Raw genomic sequence first — 12,381 nt, 5'->3', positions numbered from 1 at the left:
GAATTAATTTTGAGTTAAAAGTTATTTAATGAAAAAAATTCTTGGTGCAGGTTTCCTGAAAGAAATAGAAAAAAAGACTGAAAAGAGAAGAAGAAAAGAGAAAAAAATGTAGTTTTGAAGAGCAAAAAGAAAGCAACTCCGAAGAGAAAAAAGGAAGCAATTATGAACAGGAAGAATGAACAGCTCTGAAGAAGAAAAATGAAGTAGCTCTGAAGAAGGAAAAGGAAGCATATCTGAAGAAGAAAAATGAGCATCTTTAACAAGGAAAAAAGGAGGCAGCTGAAAGTGAAAAAGGGAGGCATGCAAAACCCTATCTCCTCTTTTTCTACTGCCCACAAAAGGAACCAGATCTATAATGTTAAAAGGGGAGCATAAGTGAACCCATATCTGGTTGGGAGCCGACGTGAACCAAAATCTGGTGAGAAAAAAGAAGTGGCCTTGGAGCTGAGCAGTGGATTGAGGAAAATTAGGCAAGTAATTTTTTTTTTTTTATTTTTATGTTTTTGCTTTCAAATTGTAGATTTTTGGGATGAAAATTTTCGTGATTTTTTAACAAAGTCATGTTAAAATTAATAATTGTTATAAAAAGTTAGTAGTTTTTAATTGATAAACCTAGTGAATACTAGGAAGAAAACCAAAAGTACATTAGGTTTGTTCAATCATTGCTAACTAGATTAAATTGATTGTGAAATTAAAACTTGGATATACCTAAGATTCAGGTGAAATCAATTACTCTGATGGGTTTACACCGATAGTTTTCATTAATTTAATTATTTTGCTTTGATTAAATTATTATTAAATTTTGATTTCTAGACAATAATAGAATTTCTACAATTCTTGTACTTGGTACACAATCCTTGCAGGACGATACTCTATTTATCACTTTATTATTTGAACGACTTTGTGCACTTGCGAATTCGCCCGTCGTATGTATAATCTTTAACTGGTTTTAGTTATTTATATGTATACCAGTATGCAATCTGTAGAATATCATAATTATGTTAAAGGTTGGAATCAGTAATGCATAATGAATTGTTTCCTTCTAATTGTTTTTTGGACATGGTTGCGCCTTTTTCTTTTTCTTCTCAATCTACATTGTGGTAATCGGATATATTGTTTAATGGTACTTTTATTTTGGCTAAAATGGTTAATTACTATTGTTAAATTATATTTCATTTTGAAAAAAAAAATTATCTAAAAGACTAATATAGAGTGTCAAGGAGAAGGCATATATATTAGTACCAGGCTAGTATCATTCTTTTATTGAAAGAGAGATAACACTTTTATATTTTTACTGCATTAAATTGGTAGGAAATATATGTTTGATTTCTTTAAGAATTTTGCAGCTATTACAAAAATCAATACAAAAGTTTTCATATATATTACTTTTATTATACCATTTTAAAATTGGATCAAACTAAACTTTCCTTAACAATATGATTGGTATTTCTTCTATTCATGAGAGATTTTAGATTCAAATTGTATTTTTTTGTAGATTATCTTTAAGAGGTTGTGTCATCTAATTAATAAAATGTATGAATTGTGACTAAAAAATCTAAATCCTAACTTTTAATTCTATATTTTAGAAGTAATATTTTTCTGAAAAATAATATACCGTTTATCCATAAAAAGTATATTTATAAAAAAAAACCATAACGAATGCTTATATAGCAAAATCAACCACTAGCATCATCTAAAATACATGAGATCTTGGAGCATAAAATAATCACAAAAAAAGACAAATAAAGACAACATAGTCTAAACACTACATTACACATCTAAAATAAATTCCTATATGTGTATGTGTGATGATGTTAACAACAATATGAAAGGGTTTTTCGAGAGACCTACCTGTCTAAACTAGTAGACATAGAATTCATTAACTTTGGTCATGCGTGAATTTCATATTGTATGTATAGAAGCTCCAAGGATCATGCCTATATGAGTTAATGAATACGTAATAGATTTTGAGAATTAGAACAAGCATTCCTCTGGCTATATGTGCACTAAAAAGAAAAAAGAAACAACGAAAAGAACACATATCACTCACACCAACCAAAGATCTCCAAGCTTTTACAAATATCCTCTTAAACCCATTCGTTCCTCTCTTCCACCCAGCTTTGTTACTCCCTCTCACTCAGTGACAGACGCTTGAAGATAGTGCATATATGCTAGACCTTTACAACTTTGTAAATTCCTATTCACTTTTCCAATTAACACCTCACCCCACACCACAACGACTAGTCAGCTTGTTTTCCTGCTATCGCCAACATCACCATAATATACTATTTCCAACAATATAAATTCATATCTCATGTATTATTCCAAAATTTTTAGTGCATTTACGGTGTAAATGTGTATTTAATTTTCATTTAATTTTTTCTTTGCAAAACTATATACATAATATGCCTATAAATAGTGGTATCTCAATAATAAAACAAAATTTTCAATTCTCACAAGATAACATGGTATTAGAGCTGTTAATATATCTAGAAGAATTTAGATAGCTAATATATGAATAAATTGTGTTTTGCATACCAAAATAATGAATAGGGGTGAGTTTGATAGAAATAAATAATGATAGATGGTTACGAAGAACATTAGGGAGCAAGAGGAAATGGGAAACATGGTTGGATTGATTTGTGAAAAGGATGAGGGAGAAGTTGTATCAAAATATGGCTCTGATAGCTATAACTATATTAAAAATATAAATTACACAATAAAGTTCTCCTTTTATCCTCTTTTTTGAAAAAAAAATATTTGTTTTTCTTGCACGAGATTGTTATTTTTTAATCAATAAATTTAATACAAATGTACTTTATCTTAGGGCAAAAAAAATTTGTTAGATACACAAGAAAATGAAAAAGGTGATATCAGAAGTCCTACGGGCATACTTTTAAATATTGGATTGCTTATAGGGTTACTTTACATGTAAAGCTCCCTCATGCATACATATCGATCATTAATCTTTATTCATCTTATTATGTTACTCTATTAGTTTATTTTATACAGGATGCTGTTAATTAATTCCAAATAATTAGCTCTTTGTTGGCAAAGTGACGATAATTTTCTTTGGGGATAAATCCTTTTAAGCGTTTGGCTATAGGTTAAGTCTGGCATATTTTTCCTTAATTAAAAGATAATTTTATTAACGAAATGGAAGTCGCATGTCCTTTTTCTCTTTGAATAATAAAATATAATTTTGTCAATAAGGATAGTTCCATCTTTTTTAAATAGAGAATTACAAGAAAACACAAAATCGCCACCCTTTGGAAAATGAAAAGCACAATTTAAGAATAAAATTATACGATAATATAGGTGATTTGAAATAGAAGCTAAGCGTGAAAAGAGCATATTCTTAAAACATCTGTTATATGATCCCCCTTCATAGCCTCATACAGATACATCAAAAGGTAAGTTACATTTCAACAAAGAATTCTTTCATGAGTTAGATATAGTTGTTTATGTTTTTGCTATATATATATGCATATACGTACTTATACTAAAATTTTTATGTTTTTTACTTTCTTATTTTTAAAACAATTTATTTTTATTTATCTTGTAACCATTAACTATTTCGACATTTTAGCAATTGTAAGAGAAAGTGAATGGTAGAATATTGGAGCTTATATACGTTTGAGATAGTCAATTGATGAAGATTGCAAAAGCTTAAAACACTACCCAATCTTCTAAATATCTAATAAAGCACCTAGTCACTTGTCGAAAATGAACTAATCATCCTCTCTATTTCATCATCAACTTGAGTAAAGAGATCTATTTGCTATTTGAACAAATACCAACTCCTATTTCTCATATTTGTTCGATGACATCCTAAAAAGTTAAAATTTTCACGTAATACTATAAAATAAAAAACAAAGTTAGAAGAAAAAAGCATGCCTCCTTACACAACTTTCTCTTCAGCGTGATGAATTGATAAGCTAAGTAAGAAACAAATTTAAAAAATATCAACAGTCTTGACATTAAAACTACTGAAGATGATTTCACTTATATTTAAACTCAACTTCAGGTTTAAAGACTTCAATAACTTGGTGAATTAATAAGCCTAAGTAGGCAAAGAATCTCGAAAGCATTTACACTTAATTTGATCCGGACCTTTAGAAGACAAGTATTGGTGATTTTAATAAGTAATATAGCTTTTATGATAGCTTTACCTAGGATTTTGGACTAGTTGTGAATCAGGAGATGATAGCTGCTAAGGAGTGATTTAAGATGAATTGTATTGATCTTGGAGTATCAAATTGAATAAGAGGATTTTTTATTAATTTTGACTATTTCTTTAGCCCTCTGGATGGGTTTACGATGCTGTAACATTGGTTCTAACTGGTCAATGAAAGAAGCTATTTAGTGGGTATGTATAGGTACCATTAGAACTCGTACAATGCTGGTTTACACTGATTCTTCTATTTTTTTTGTTTAGCTATTGTTTCACTGTTAAAAGTTACAAATGCAGTTCTTACTTTTCTACTTATGTTATTGTATGATGCTCAATTTGACACTTTTCAAGTTTTTACTTTTTCTTATAGGAGATAATTGAAGCTAATAGAGGGTAAATTAATGAGAATGTTGAATATGGTCATTTTCTTTGATTTCTAACTTATACCAAAGAGAATGAGTAGATATTTAGAGTTGTCTATGGTTAGAACAGGTTCACTGAGTTGGTGAATTAACGTGGCATCAAGCTTGCTTTAGGGATCTAATACATGGAGTTTTTTCTTTGAAGAAAAGAAAATGAAGGGGATTGGTGGTAGTTAAGTCTACATGAGGATTATGAAAATTATCAGTGTATATATTTAACTTTTCTTGTCTACTTGTACAAGGTCTTAATATAGTGATTAATTACAAATTATATATATGATTTTAGTTGGCAATCGAAAAAATATATAAATTAAATATATAGATATAGAGAATGAAATGTAATATGTTCTTACATGTATATATGTGTATTGCTAATTTTGATTTGCTGGCCTTGTGAAGATCGAAGAAGATATTAGGCAGTTCTTTGGTTACTTTAAAACTTTGTTGTGACTTGGGAACTAATTATTAGTGTGTCCATATTAGAAGAGTATAAAAACAAATACAAGATTACGTATGAAATGTTTGTAAATCATTGCAATTAGCTAGAGAGCAAATCTTATATATATATATATATATATATATATATATATATGCATAAAGTGAGTCAAAAGAAAAGGTGCGCATATATATGTTTTACATGTTCACTCACTTTCTTCATCAACCCCTTCTTCCTTTTCTTTTTATTTATACACAATGAAGCAAGGATAGAAGCATTATTGATGTAGTAGATGTAAAAATTCAATCTAGTTAGGATGAAGATAAAGCTAGCTAGGTCCTTAAATTTGTTTAGATTTAAAATGAGATTTTTGTATAAAATTTAATATATATGGATACGATCTTCAGATCTTTGAATTAAAATTTGGATAGTGGCATTAACAGGTAATGTTCTCCTCAAAGAAAGTCCTGGTATAATCATAACATCTAAAACAATTAATATTCTCATTAATATTAATATTGTACATGTATATGGGAAAATACGTTAAATTAAGTTATAAGTTTGCTTTTAACTAATTAATATATACGTAGAATAATCTATCTTTGTTCTCTATATTTTGGAAAACAAAAAATTACACTCACACTTATGCTACCAATTTAGAGTGTTGATGAGAAGTATATGTGTACACTCGCTACTAGCTCGTTCAAGTAGTTTAGACAGTATCTTGTATAATTTATAAAATATGTGATATTATTGCAATTGCTTAGGTAGTAAGTAAAATAAGTAGTGTTTTATATGTATACACAGAAGTATATTGATCTGTTTGATTTTGAATATATTTTTATACCCTTTTCACTTAAATTTAGAATAACTTTCGAATTAAGTTTGAGTTAAAAGTCATTTAATAAACAAAATTCTTGATGTAGGTTTCATGAAGAAAATAGAAAAAAGATTGAAAAAAGATGAAGAAAAGATAAAAAATGAAGTAGTTCTGAAGAGCAAAAAGGAAGCAATCCTGAACTGAAAAAAGGAAGCAACTCTGAAGAGGAAAAAGGAAGCAACTCTGAAGAGGAAAAAGGAAGCAACTTTGAAGAAATCCAAAAGAGGACATAAACACTTATCAAGTCACTTCGACCTCAGGGGACCACCGGACAGAGGAGTCAGGAAGGGTCCTTAGGAGACGTCTGCTCCAATCAAGGAGGATTCTCTAGCGCAGGAGCTACAGCAGTCGCAAGCATGGTTTGTTGACAGGATGAACTCGTAAGTACAATAACAGTTTCATGTAGGGTTTACTAACAGGGAACAGGTAAAGATGATGGTGCCATTCACAAATAAAAACAACCAAAATAATGGACTGATATGGTCAAGCAGGTTTAATTACCCTTAGAAATTGAGTATTAAAATGTTTAGTTTTTAATTTTTTTGATGTTGTCAGAGATGTACGTTAAATAACCGATTACAATCCACCATATAGATAGGTTGTCAGACTCATAGTCGTTGTCTTGATAGTTTTAATCATAATAATAGTTGTAGTTATGTCATCACAGTTGTTCGGTCATGTTCATGGCACTCTGACGCGTGCTGGTGCACTTTTACGCATAGGGTCTGTGTGTGGAGTGCCACTACACTTCAAGCAGCTGCGCATTGTAGCAAGCCTTGCGCATCGTGTTGACCTATCAAGCTTCTACGGATGTTGAGGGGTATAATTTAAAAGAATAAATCTAATAAAATTAAGAAAATCTTAAAATTCTAAGAATAATTTTATAAATTAAAAACTCATAAGAAATAAATTTAGAATCTACAAATAATTATAAAAGAAGTAGAATTAATATTTAAAAAACTTGAAATTAAAAGAGTAAAGGAAAAATAAAAACAAGAATAAAAGAATATAAAAAGTTAACTAATAAAATAAAGAGTCAAAATTTAACAAACACAGAGTCTTGTTAAATCCACTTCATCATATTTCCTTTGAGGGGTATTTGGTTTTGATTATTTGTTCCAGAACCACTGGAATATGGGTGCTGGTTTTGGTCCCTTAATGAAACTGTAGTTCAGTTGTCCTTAGTCTGAATGATTTTATATTCATGCTCTACGGTTCAAGGGCATGAATGATGGCAACCTGAGAGACATCAGAGATTTATATGTGTACTTAATATTTGTGATTGTATGTTTGTATCTATCTACGTACCAAGACATAACTAATCGATATCCCATTTGCCCTTTCTAGAAATAGGTGTAAGTGATTGCGCATGTTGGTTTATAATAAGTGAAATATAAATTAAGATAATAAATTAGGATAAAAAAACTATGTCAAAAGATGAGTTTTGTCCTACGCGCGAGTTGTATAAACCCATTGAATACAGTACTAAGCATCTTCATGACAATTTGTATGAATTCGACATTATTTGGATATGAGTATTTGGTGATAACTTTTCATTTTAATTTGTTAATTAAACTTAAAATTATTTTTTTATTAAACGTGCATCAATGAATATTTTAAAACGTATATGTGTATCATTATTTCTATTTATCTTACTGAGTATTGGAACTCACCTATATCCCACCCACCCTTAGATGTAGATTTTGAAGAAAATTCTGGAGAACTCTTTTTAGTTTCTTTTCAGGAGGAATAGTTTCGAGCAGACTTTGTATTTTGTTTTAAACTTTGAGGCTAGTTTTTGTAATTATGCTATCTAATATTTTGTATTCTAAAAGGTAGATGGCCTAATTGCCTCAGGATACAGTCTTTTATAAATTTTGTATTAGATGTATAGTTCTTCTGTAATGTAAATATCTATTTTATGTCTGCTCATTTTGACGTTGGTGCCCTGTTTGGCATCAGGACGTCACATTTCTTTTTTTTTCTTTTTATTTATACATAATGGATCAAGGATCGAAGCATTATTGATGCAGTATATGTAAAATTTCAATCTACTTAGGATGAAGATGAAGCTAGCTAGCTCCTTAAATTTTTTTAAATTTAAATGAGATTTTTGTATAAACTTTAATAGATATAGATACGATCTTTAAATCTTGGAATTAAAACTTGGGATAGCGCCATTAACAGGTAATGTTTTGCCCCGGTATAATCATAAGAGTTATTAAAATTTATTTTTATTAATGTTTACGTACAATAAATTATATATATTTTTTTGTATTACATAAGAGTCGAATCTTCAATTCTTATTTTCGTACAGATAGAGAAGCACCACTTGATTTAAAATTCAAGTATTATCATGCCTTAATTATATTTAACTTTTAGGAGGATTGATTTCAATTAAGGTGGTTGGTCATGAAGTAAAGATCCTAGAATTGAAACTATTGGGCCTTTGTCCCGATCATTAAGGGATGGCATCAGTTCCCATTAATGAAGAACATGTGAACTCGCAATTTTATATAAAAAAAGTTAACAGATCAGCCAAATTATCACCTACATACCATTTTATATAATCTATTAACTTCTAATATCAATCATTTTCTATTAAAAATGTATAACGTATTTTTTTTTTGTGAATACATCAATTTAGTGATATATAATAATAGTTAGGTTCAGTTACTTTGTTTAAAATTAAATCTGCAGCCCGTTTTATGTATGGATTATAGAATTAATTATATTGATATTTAATTATAACATTTCATTTTCTCACATAATTGTTTACATTAATATTTAATTTTAATTGTAGTTAATTAAATAACTAGAATAATATTTAATTTAAAAAAATTCAATTACACAATTAACACAAGTATAATATATTAATAAAGTGCCATCGTTATTAAATAAAGGGAAGTAAACATGATTAGTGTTATTCGATGAATCACTCTTTTATCATTGTAAGTATATATATAATCTCTCTAAATACGACACACACAACGAAGTTCTAATATTTAAGAATACAAAAAGAAATTAAAAGATAAAAGAATCATAATACATTACATCAAAAAATCGTAACACAATACATCCTTTATAGATAAGCCAAATTCAAAGTTAATAAGTGAAATACGAAGTAAACCTTTATAAATCATATGGAAGTTCCCTTGTTTTAATGTGTTAAAAACTCATACCTAAGGCCACCTATATACCATTTTATATGAATGCTTGAACTTTTGAAAATTTAATAGAAGATTTAAAATGTATAAGTTTTTATATGATTTGTTAACTCTTTATATAAAAGCTAACATTAATGAGGAACATGTATATCTAACAAATCATTAAGTAATATTTTGGCATTCCATTTGTTGTGGAATGCACCATATCTTACCTTATATGGTATATTCTACTATATTATAATGTTCCATTCCCCATTCCTTACTAATAACTCTCCAACCCTTGTCTCATTCTATATATAGCCCCTCTCGCTCCTTGGCCAAACACGACAAAACATCATGACTAGAAACAAAGTTAGGCTTACCTATATCACTAATGACTTTGCAAGAAAAACCACATTTAAGAAAAGGAAGAAGGGGCTGATGAAAAAAGTGAGTACGCAGCACTCTCTGCAATGTCAAAACATGTGCAATCATTTACAACCCATATGACTCATAACTAGAGGTTTGGCATTCCCCTCTCAGAGCCCAATAACTGTTGGCCGACTTCAAGAGGATCTCCGATATGGAGCAGAATAAGACGATGATGAATTAAAAGAGCTTCCTATGATAGATGATCACCAAGGCAACCGACCAACTGAAGAAGAAACACAAAGACAATCAGGAGAAGTAAATAATGCATATCATGTTTAAAAGCCTTGTTGGGAAGCCCCTCCACTAACTCAACCTCATTGATCTCAACGATCTAGGTTGGTTAATTGAATAAAACCTCAAAGAAATCCAAAAAAATGATAGAAACACTATAAATCACCTAAGCCTCATGGGGCCACAAATGCAGGAGTGATGAAGGGTCCGGGGGAGACATCCTCTTAAATCAACAAGGATATGTTACATAATTCATTATAATTGCAATATATTTGATTATATAATTCATAAAGAAAAAAATTAATTATATGATATGATACAACAAGACCATCAAAAGTTGTGTTTTTCTGGTTGATATTTTTCTTTCTATTAATATTTACCTATACATCATAAAAATTTAGATGCTCACCCTTCCATACACATATACAAACATCTCAATATATATTTACCTACTTCAACATGTATTCCTTCCATCGCTACCTTATATATTATATGTATATATATATATGTATATATCAACTGGATCAAACAACAAACATCTGGCCCGTACTTGGTTTATAGTTAATTTGCTCGACATGCAAACTTTAATTTGTAAGATTTCAAAATTTTCCATGCAAAACATAATTACTAATTACACTCCAACAGTATTCTAATACCATAAAAACTTAGTTATGATATATATACATAGATATATATTGTGATTAATATTTGTTCTCGTGTTGTGAAATATATAAGCCAATTTAGTTGAATAAAACTCATATAAACAGTATAATGATCAAACTAGTAAAAGTAGAGAAAAGACATGAGAGGGTAAAAACCAATATATTTTAGAAATTTAGCATTAAAAAAAACTATTATTTTTATTTAGATTTGATAGAGTAATAACAAGGAGTCAAAGTAAAAAAAAAAAGATAATTCATTTAATCAAATACATTTCTCACATTTATCATAAATACAAACATTAACAAATTCAAAAAAACCATTTTAATGTCACAAAATCCCCTATTAATTTACAAGGTAATGGTATATTAATCTGTTGTATTTTTTTGAGTTCAACTATTAGTTCAACAACTTTCTAACTAATACCATTGACTTTTAAAAGTATAAATTTAAATTATTGTTAGTATGTAATGTGAACTCTGATATAGAAAAAAATGATATCTATGGTTTTTGTATTTTTTTAAAAAATAATTAAAAAATAAAATGGCGGTAACTGTAAGACATCAAGACATACAATTAAGTTGGATTAGAAGGTGATGGCCATATTAGTTGACGGTTAAGAGATAATATTTGTGTGTGTGGTTGCCATGTATAATTAACTTCAGGTGTGAATGCATGTTGAGGATAATGCAGGAGAGAGTAGGTAGATACATGAATTACAGTGAAGCAATAGTTTTTAATTAAAAGGGATGGCCACAATTGAATAATTTTATATAAATACAGCCTTACAACAACTTACTAATTAAATTTTTTTTAATTACATTTCCCTAAATCAAAAGATTTTTCCATATCCCCTATTAAAGACATAACATTTTTGGAGATAATTTGGGCATTCCACTTGCAGTTTTAGAATGCACCACATCTTACCTTACATGGTATGTTCTTCCATATTAAAACACTTCGCCCCATTCCTTACTAATGGCTACTCAACCATTGTGTCGTTTTATATATACCTCCTCCAGCCCCTTGGGCACACATGACAAAATACCATGACTAGAAAAAAGGTTAAGCTCGCTTATATCACTAACAACTCTGCAAGAAAAGCCACATTCAAGAAAAGGAAGAAGGGGCTGATGAAGAAAGTGAGTGAACTTAGCACTCTTTGCGATGTCAAAGCCTGTACAATCATTTACAGCCCTTATGACTCGCAACCAGATGTTTGGCCTTCCCCTCTCGGAGCCCAACATGTGCTTGCTGACTTTAAGAGGATGCCCGAGATGGAGCAGAACAAAAAGATGGTGAATCAGGAGAGCTTCCTACGCCAGAGGATCACTAAAGCAATCGACCAACTGAAAAAGAGGCGCAACAATAATCGCAAAAAGGAGATAATGGATATCATGTTCCAAAGTCTTACTGGGAAGTCCCTCCACCAACTCAACCTTATTGATCTCAACGATTTGGGTTGGCTCATCGAACAACACCTCAAAGAAATCCAAAAGAGCATGGAAACACTCAGCAAGTCACCTCAGCCTCAGGAGGTGACAGACAAAGGAGTGATGAAGGGTCCTGATAAGACTTTCACTCAAATCAAGGAGGATTCTACGGTGCAGATGCTGCAGCAGTCACAAATACAGTTTGTTGATGGGATGAATCCTCAAGCACAGCAACAGCGTTATGTCGGGTTGAATGAGGAATAGACAGAGATGATGGTGCCATTCACAGGTAAGAACTACCAAAATAATGGATTGGTATGGTCCAGTGTGTTTAATTACCCTTAGAAAATGAGAATTATGATATTTGATTTTGAATTTTTTGGGTGTTATTGGGGATGTAGTTTAAATAACGAATTAAATTCCACCATAGAGATATGTTGTTAGTTTCTTAGTCATCATAGTCATCGTCTAAATAGTTGTAGTCATCATAATAGTTGTAGCTATCATCTTCACAGACATAGTCGTCAGGTCACATACATTCATGTACTTAGATTACTTTATGTTATG

General features: G+C 30.0%; 1 pseudogene; it reads left to right on the top strand.

Annotated features, from left to right (window-relative positions):
* Positions 1-11,430: 11,430 nt before the first annotated feature.
* LOC148268900 (agamous-like MADS-box protein AGL80 pseudogene) lies at positions 11,431-12,078 on the top strand (annotated as a pseudogene).
* The last annotated feature ends 303 nt before the right edge of the window (positions 12,079-12,381 follow it).

The sequence above is a fragment of the Carica papaya genome, chromosome 2 (genome assembly GCF_054855325.1).
Source record: "Carica papaya isolate Zhongbai chromosome 2, ASM5485532v1, whole genome shotgun sequence".
In the NCBI taxonomy this organism is placed as follows: domain Eukaryota; kingdom Viridiplantae; phylum Streptophyta; class Magnoliopsida; order Brassicales; family Caricaceae; genus Carica; species Carica papaya.
The sequence above is the reverse complement of the archived record's forward strand: the minus strand, read 5'-3'. Positions and strand labels throughout refer to the sequence as shown.